The 7169-nt window shown below is 33.9% G+C and overlaps 1 protein-coding gene across 2 annotated transcripts in view; it reads left to right on the top strand.

Moving 5' to 3' along the window:
* The window catches only part of LOC118747910 (serine/threonine-protein kinase NLK2), a 337056-nt gene that overhangs the window by 151148 nt on the left and 178739 nt on the right, over positions 1 to 7169 (top strand). The gene's annotated exons all lie outside the window — the stretch shown is intronic.

The raw sequence follows: 7169 nt of genomic DNA on the forward strand, positions 1-7169 counted from the left end.
ACTAATGCATGAAAATCCTAACCTCAAAAAAATCACCCGTTAGTAGTGAGTGCTGTTTTCTGCACGTTTTTTTTTGTGCCTGGGCCCGACAACAACAACAAAAAGTAGGTCGACCGCATAGGCTTTCAGCGCTCTTGCGTAAACGAGCGATGGGTATAAAATGTTGCTCACCATAAAAAAAAAATACATCTACATATTTATATGGTTGTACATACACACATTCATACCTACATATGAATGTAGATAACTGGGTGTAAATTCCCAGCCTTAACTACCTACTTGTAGAAACCGGCATATTATGAATAAATTTTTCGCTGTTTTATATCTTAACAAATACATTTACATATGTATGCATATATTTATTTACACATGCAAATGCGATATTCACATAAGCCAATATATATGTATATATATATATTTGTAAGTTATTTTGCCAACACATTTCACTTAAAACTTTTGAGTTTTAGAGATTTGGATTAGTTGTGGCAATGTGCATTTCCGTCAGCGACGCCGGTGAATGCGTTACGCGGAAGCCACAAAATCAGCCAACTATCTACACATTCACACATACTTATATTTATTTATTAAATCGCAAATAGAAAGCGGCCGTGGGTACTCAATTTGTAATGAAAAAAAATTTGTGTTAATTTTTGTATGCAAATATGTAGGTATGTAAGTAAAAATCGCAAAATGCGAAGTTAAAAATATTTTTTTTCTCTACGGAACATTTTAAAGGAAGTACTAAAGAATTTATTAAGGTATGTAAGGAAAATTTTATTCAATGATACAACAACGATAACCGCGACCTTTTGGGAAATTACGAAATTTTTTTTATCCGCGAATGAAAAGAGTTATCGAAAGTAATAGCATTTCCAAGCAGAATGTATAGTTTAATAATTTTCTTTATTGACACTTGTTAGGAAAATATTTGATTAAACTAATTCTGTATCATTGTCTGTGGTGTTCAGTAAATGACATGGAGAAAATAAGCATTAAAAAGGTAAATGTAGATACATATCATAATATTATATACATAAACATACATTTACGTTAGGGTGCCCCACCAAAAAAAAATCCGGTATTTCTAGGAGAATTATGAAATCTTTATATGTTATGACTGTTGCCAAAGCTGCACCGGTTTGAAAATATCTGCGAAACTTAAGTTTGCATAATAAAATAATTTTATAAAATTTAAAAAATACCGCAGAGAAGAAGAGTTAAAGCTCAAATTGTCTGCATGAAAATGTTTACCACCAAAAATACAGCTTTTTATAAATAAAACTTTTTGCCCCAAAAAAAGTCACTTCAGATGATAGAAGAGTTTAAGTTTAAAAGAACAGCATAAAAATGTTTAAAAAATTTAGCAACGGAATCAAAATAAGGAGATTCGTGAGGTATTTTCAAAATTTTTTTAGTATTTTTCCGAACTAAGTATTTTTGCTAAATTCCTAAATTCATAAAAAATAAAGAATACTTTAAGTGCTTTATAAATCGAAAATTTTAATTTCAAATTAATTTTTTAATGAAAATGTGACTTTATAAAGCTCTTTAAATTTATTTTATATTTTATGAATAAGGACATTAGAATATAATAAACTTTGTTATTCCGATGGGAAAACAGTACCGATTTTTTTTTTGTATGAAGAGTGATGCACCATAATGTACAGTCATACAGAAAGCGTCAAATATTAAATTTTTTTTATTTATATTTTTCGTACCAAATGTTTCTTATTTTTTATAAAAATATACAGTATCGCTCATTGCTATAGCACGTCATTTCAAAGTCACATTTTTGCCACTTATGTTTATTTATTTATTTTTAAGAATTTTCAATTAAAACACAGTTCATTCTTTTACAAACCCGTATATCCACAAGTTTAAAACTTTGTAGAAAATTAAAAAATGTAAAAAAATTTCACCCAAATTTCAATTTTTTTTTTTTTCAGAAGTGTTAGAATTTTTTTGAGTACACAGTTTCATAAACCATTCAATTGAGTCTAATAATATGCAAGTTTCAAGTCGCCGAAAATTACTGTTGATTTTTGAGATTTTTTTCGCTGAGGGTCATGCGTACCTTCTTTTTTAGAGAAAAAGATTGTGCGCAGGCGTTATATGGCGCTACAACCTCAGCAAAAGTTCAAATTCGGAGTGAAATTAAAAAAAATTTATTCTATAAAAAAAATAAAAATAAATCGTGAAAACGTCAGAGTATACTTCTTTTTGGCGCTCACTGTACTAAAAAGTACAATAAGTGGAAATATTTACGTTTGTCAGCAAACTTTTTCCAGGGAAAACACTCGACTTCAACGTATAATGATATATTGTTCCATAAGTTGGCGTGACAGCAGCTAGCCACCCAAGCAGCTCAATCGTTGTTATGGCAATTATGAACGTAAAAAGGCACCGAAGGGAAGAAAAATTATTAATTTAAATAACATTTCGAATTGAAAGTACAGAACAAAGAACCTTTGATATTATATTTAATCTTAACTAATTGCATTTAATAAGAAGAACTTGTAGAACGTGATATGGTAAGCTGCTTACACAAATACAGTGAAACCTTGATAACACGAAGTTGAATGAGTTGGACAAATGTTTCGTTATAGCTACAGTTTTGTTTTATTAACGAATAGAAAAAATATCAACAAAACCTCGATAAAACGAAAAATTTTTAAAAATTAAAAAAATTCGTTATAAGTATGGTTCCGTTTTTTTTTTTTTACAATGGGACTCCAGCAGTCAACATATTCAGAATTCGTTATGTAGGGGGCTTTGAGTCAAGACTTCGTTATATATGGAGGCGTTTGCTAACGGGACTTTAAGCGTTTTCATGCTAAAAATTTCTTCGTTATATTTATGGAGCATTTTTGTAAAGAAAATTTCGCAACGACGAGATCTGTCAGGGAACTCATGACAAATGACAAAAGAAGTCTGTGGCAAGTGTATAAAATGTATCAACGACCACTGGTGAGTGTCAAAAAAGTTCGCAATCACCTCGTGACAACCTCACTGCACAAAGCTCAGACCGGCTCATAGGGAGCCGGAAAAATATTCCTTTTAAACGGGTAGTTGGTAGGAATTTAGGAGCTGGCTTTTGTGCTGGTGAACCCTGTTAACAAGCTGCTATCAGCAGAGTAACTAGCACCCAACTTAAAACCGGAGTTCGAAAGGTCCGTCTTTAGAGAGGAGTATCTTATTGTCGTAAGCTTAAATTCCCACATAGTGACGCAACTGAAAACAAATGCCCAGAGCATTGGGAGTTCTAATTTAGGACCAAGTGTCTTTTGAACGCCAGGCGTCGGTGAGGAAAGTGATAACCTTCGAAACCGCGAGAGCCGAGGTTACTTCCCCAGAGTCTAATGCTTCACTAAGTAAGCTGGATGCTGTAGTAAAATACACAAAGAATCATTAACACTAAAAAAAAAAACTTATGTATGTAGCTAATCTAAAGCTTTTTTCCTTCCTGTAGAAGAGATTACCAGTTTAGAGGCTTAGCAGTCGATAAAGTTAGCTAAAAAAAAATTAACTCGACGAAAAAAAAAACCAGCAACTCTCCACCACTTAAGGCTCAAACACCGGAAATACGGCATGACGGCAAACGCGAATTCCAAGAGCACTGGAGGCCGTAGAAAATGAGTCTAGAAGGATTCTGCAGCGAATGTAGGCAACGAACAGACAACAAACAAAATGGACGAAGGATAGGAAGAAGGCTGGCAGCTGTATGATTAGTTTGCACTTTTTATTGCATGAAAATGATTGCGTGAATGAATGGGCGAATTGGCCGCGCATCGTGAGCGTTGTTGATGGCGAGTGAACCGCGCACACATTAACTTTTTCTCGGCTTATTGTTTTAATTTTTGTTTTAGTAGTCAAGCTTTGCAAATTCATTCAAATTTGTTTTTTTTTTCACTGCGCTTCTTTTTCGCATGGGTTGTTTGTTGCTTGTTGCAAAAGCGCATTAGTGGCAATACGCATTGGTCGAAATGTTGCAATGCCATTGCAAACAATTTTCCACTTAACTGTTGGTGTCTGCTGCTGCTTTGCGCTTTTAGTTTTTAGCAAGCAATCTCTTTTGCTGTTGTTTCTAGTATTGTTTTTTTTCAGCTGTATGTGGCAAATATTAGCACCTCTAATACATACACACATACATATGCGCATACCCTGCAGTAAATCGCGCTAGTTCAGAACTAGCGCAGCACTAGCTCTTTAAGAGGCGGTACTAGTTTTGAACTAGTTCCATTTTGGACAGTTCTGGGACAATAAGTTTTTTATGAGAAAAAATTTTAAAACTAGATTATTGGATATTTTCTCTTTTCTGAACTGTTTCCATTTGGGACAGATCTGCGACAATAAGTTTTTTATGAAAAGAAAAATTTTGATTATTAGATTTTTTGATATTTCTTTCATTTTTTCTGTTCTTTTACAGATGGCATTTTATTAAATTTTTTTTATTTTTATTTATTTTTATTAAATTTGACCATTTCCTCTTAAATTTTTAAGCGGCACCGACAATTTAAGTTTGTTAAATCTGAAAATCAAAACTCCCTCCACCGCGATTTGAACTCGCGACCAGCGATGTTAGAGAGTCGGAGCTTTTCCCGCTGAGCTATTTTAGTATTGTACGAGAAGTGAGAATTTTCGCCCTCTTTGCAGCCGTTTTGCACTAGTTCCGAGATAGTTCTGAAATGTATAGGGCGGAACTAGCAGTTTAACAAACTATCTCTAAGTTTTACAGCAGGGGTATGTACTCCTTAGACATAAATACACACATGCGAGTGATTGATGATGATGATGATGATGCTTCAGCTGCCGGCATGCAATTGTGACTGTAGCAATGCAAACAGGAAGTTAGCAGAGTAAACGCAAACAAACACACACACATATACATATATACATACATGCATATCTACGGTATCGGTCATATCTATGGCAACGCCATTTCAAAGAAAAATTTTTTGCCACTATTAATTATTTATCTGTTTTTAAGAATTTTCAATTAAAATATAGTTCATTCTCAGACAAAACCCATATAAACCCAAGTTTAACAATTTGTAGAAAACTACAAAAAAGTGGAACCAATTTTCACCTAAATCTCAAACTTTTTTTCGGAAGTGTTAGATTTTTTTTGAGTACACAGTTTTTTAGCCCCTTCAATTTTAGTCTGATAATGTGCAAATTTCAAGTGGCTACGAATTACCGTTCATTTTTTAGAATTTTTTTTGTCGCATTGGCTTCCATATAATGAATAAACACCTTTGGCGAAAAAAAATTCTAAAAAATCAGCGATAACTTTTAGCCACTTGAAACTTGCACATTATCAGACTGAAATTGATTGGGCTACAAAACTCTGTATTCAAAAAAATTTCAAAACTTCGAGGAAAAAAGTTTGAAATTTGGGTGAAACATTTTTGTTTTTTTTGCGGTTTTCTACAAATTCTTAAACTTCGGTCTACATGGAATTTGTTAGAGAAATAACTGTATTTTAATTGAAAATTCTTAAAAATAAATAAATAAACATACATAAGTGGCACACAGTATCACTTTGAAATGGCGTGCTATAGATATGACCAAGACTGTATATGTATTGGCATATAAATACGCATTATGTGTAGCCGTTGAGTGATTGAATGGCTGCGCTGCTGCTGATAAAGTGATTGAATGATTAACCATCGCACGCTAACAAATTAAAATTGCAATGCCATATACATACATACATACATACATAGTTAGAAAATGCTTGAGATGCAAAACCAAAAATTTTATAAACAATGTATGTACATGCAATTTTCATGTGTACTGAAATGCGATTATTTTGTCAAGCAAATTTGAGTAAAAAACTTTTGTGGTCAACCACAAATGCCGTCTTCCGCCCTTGGGGCACAGAGATATAGCCCCCCCCCCCCCCCCCAATGCTTTGTGCCACAATGTAGTTATCTAGCTGTCAGCCAATGTAACGAAGGCTTGAGCAAAAGCATTAACTGTTTTCAGTTTAATTTACCCTTTTTTGTGTTTTGTCTTATTTTATCAACAACAGCCCAGATGAGTTGAAAATGTCAGTTTGAGTTGCAAAGTTTTCCACAAAAAAAAACATTTACGAACACAAAAAAGGCGGCTATAACAAAAGCTGAGATAACTGGCGGTTACATAGCTGTGAAAATGAGAAGAAAACAGTTATTAACCAGCAAAATTCGTATGTATGTAAATGGGTATGGGCGGCCATTGTTAATATGTAGATACCAATTTTCTGTATCAATGTATTTGTGTGTAAACAACAAAGCACCGAAAAGTGTAGCAGATCTACTTAAGTAATCAACAAAATACAAAACAATATTAGCCGCAAAGTTTTGGCTCTAATAACAACAACAACAGAGTTTCAAAGTAGGACACAGAAATGATTGCGAATGAATAAATACTAGTGTTCGCCCAGCGGTTGAAATTCAACCGATAAAATTAAGGATAGTTTATGTAAGTTGAATGAGCTAAAATAACATTAGTTGGAATGGGTTAAGTGGAGGGGAGTTTAGCTTAGTACTTGGTATAACATAACATAACCATAACATAAGAATAAATAACATAACATATGAAGCATAACCCACCACAATATAACATCGCACATTCTTCAGTTGTATTTCCTTTTTATCCCTTTTTTCACCTCTATCTAAATCTTATTTATTTTGGTTCATTTTATGCCAAATGATGTTGCCTTTGATGCCACATCAAGTGATATCATGTCATGTGGTGAAATTGGGTGTGGTGAGCTGCGGTGTGGTGGAATTGGGTGTAGGAGTTACGGTGTGGTGAATTTAGGTGTGGTGGATTCAGGTGTGGTGAGTTAAGTTATGGTGAGAAAGTTGAGGTGTGGTGAATTAAGGTGTGGTAAATTTTGGTGTGGTGAGTTAAGGTGAGTTAAGGTGTGGTGAGAAAGTTGAGGTGTGGTGAATTAAGGGTGGTGGATTTAGGTGTGGTGGACTTAGGTGCGGGGGTTAAGGTGTGGCGAGTTGAGGTGTGGTGAATTTAGGTGTGGGGAGTTAAAGTGTGGTGAATTAATGTGTGGTGAGCTCAGGTGGAGTAAGTTTTTAAGTTAAGATGAGTTAAAGTTAAGGAGTTATGATTTTTATCCTTATCTTCATCTTCATCTTCATCTTCATCTTCATCTTCATCTTCATCTT

This window comes from Rhagoletis pomonella, unplaced genomic scaffold (assembly GCF_013731165.1).
Source record: "Rhagoletis pomonella isolate Grant_MI unplaced genomic scaffold, Rhpom_1.0 Rhpom_scaffold_00012, whole genome shotgun sequence".
NCBI lineage: Eukaryota > Metazoa > Arthropoda > Insecta > Diptera > Tephritidae > Rhagoletis > Rhagoletis pomonella.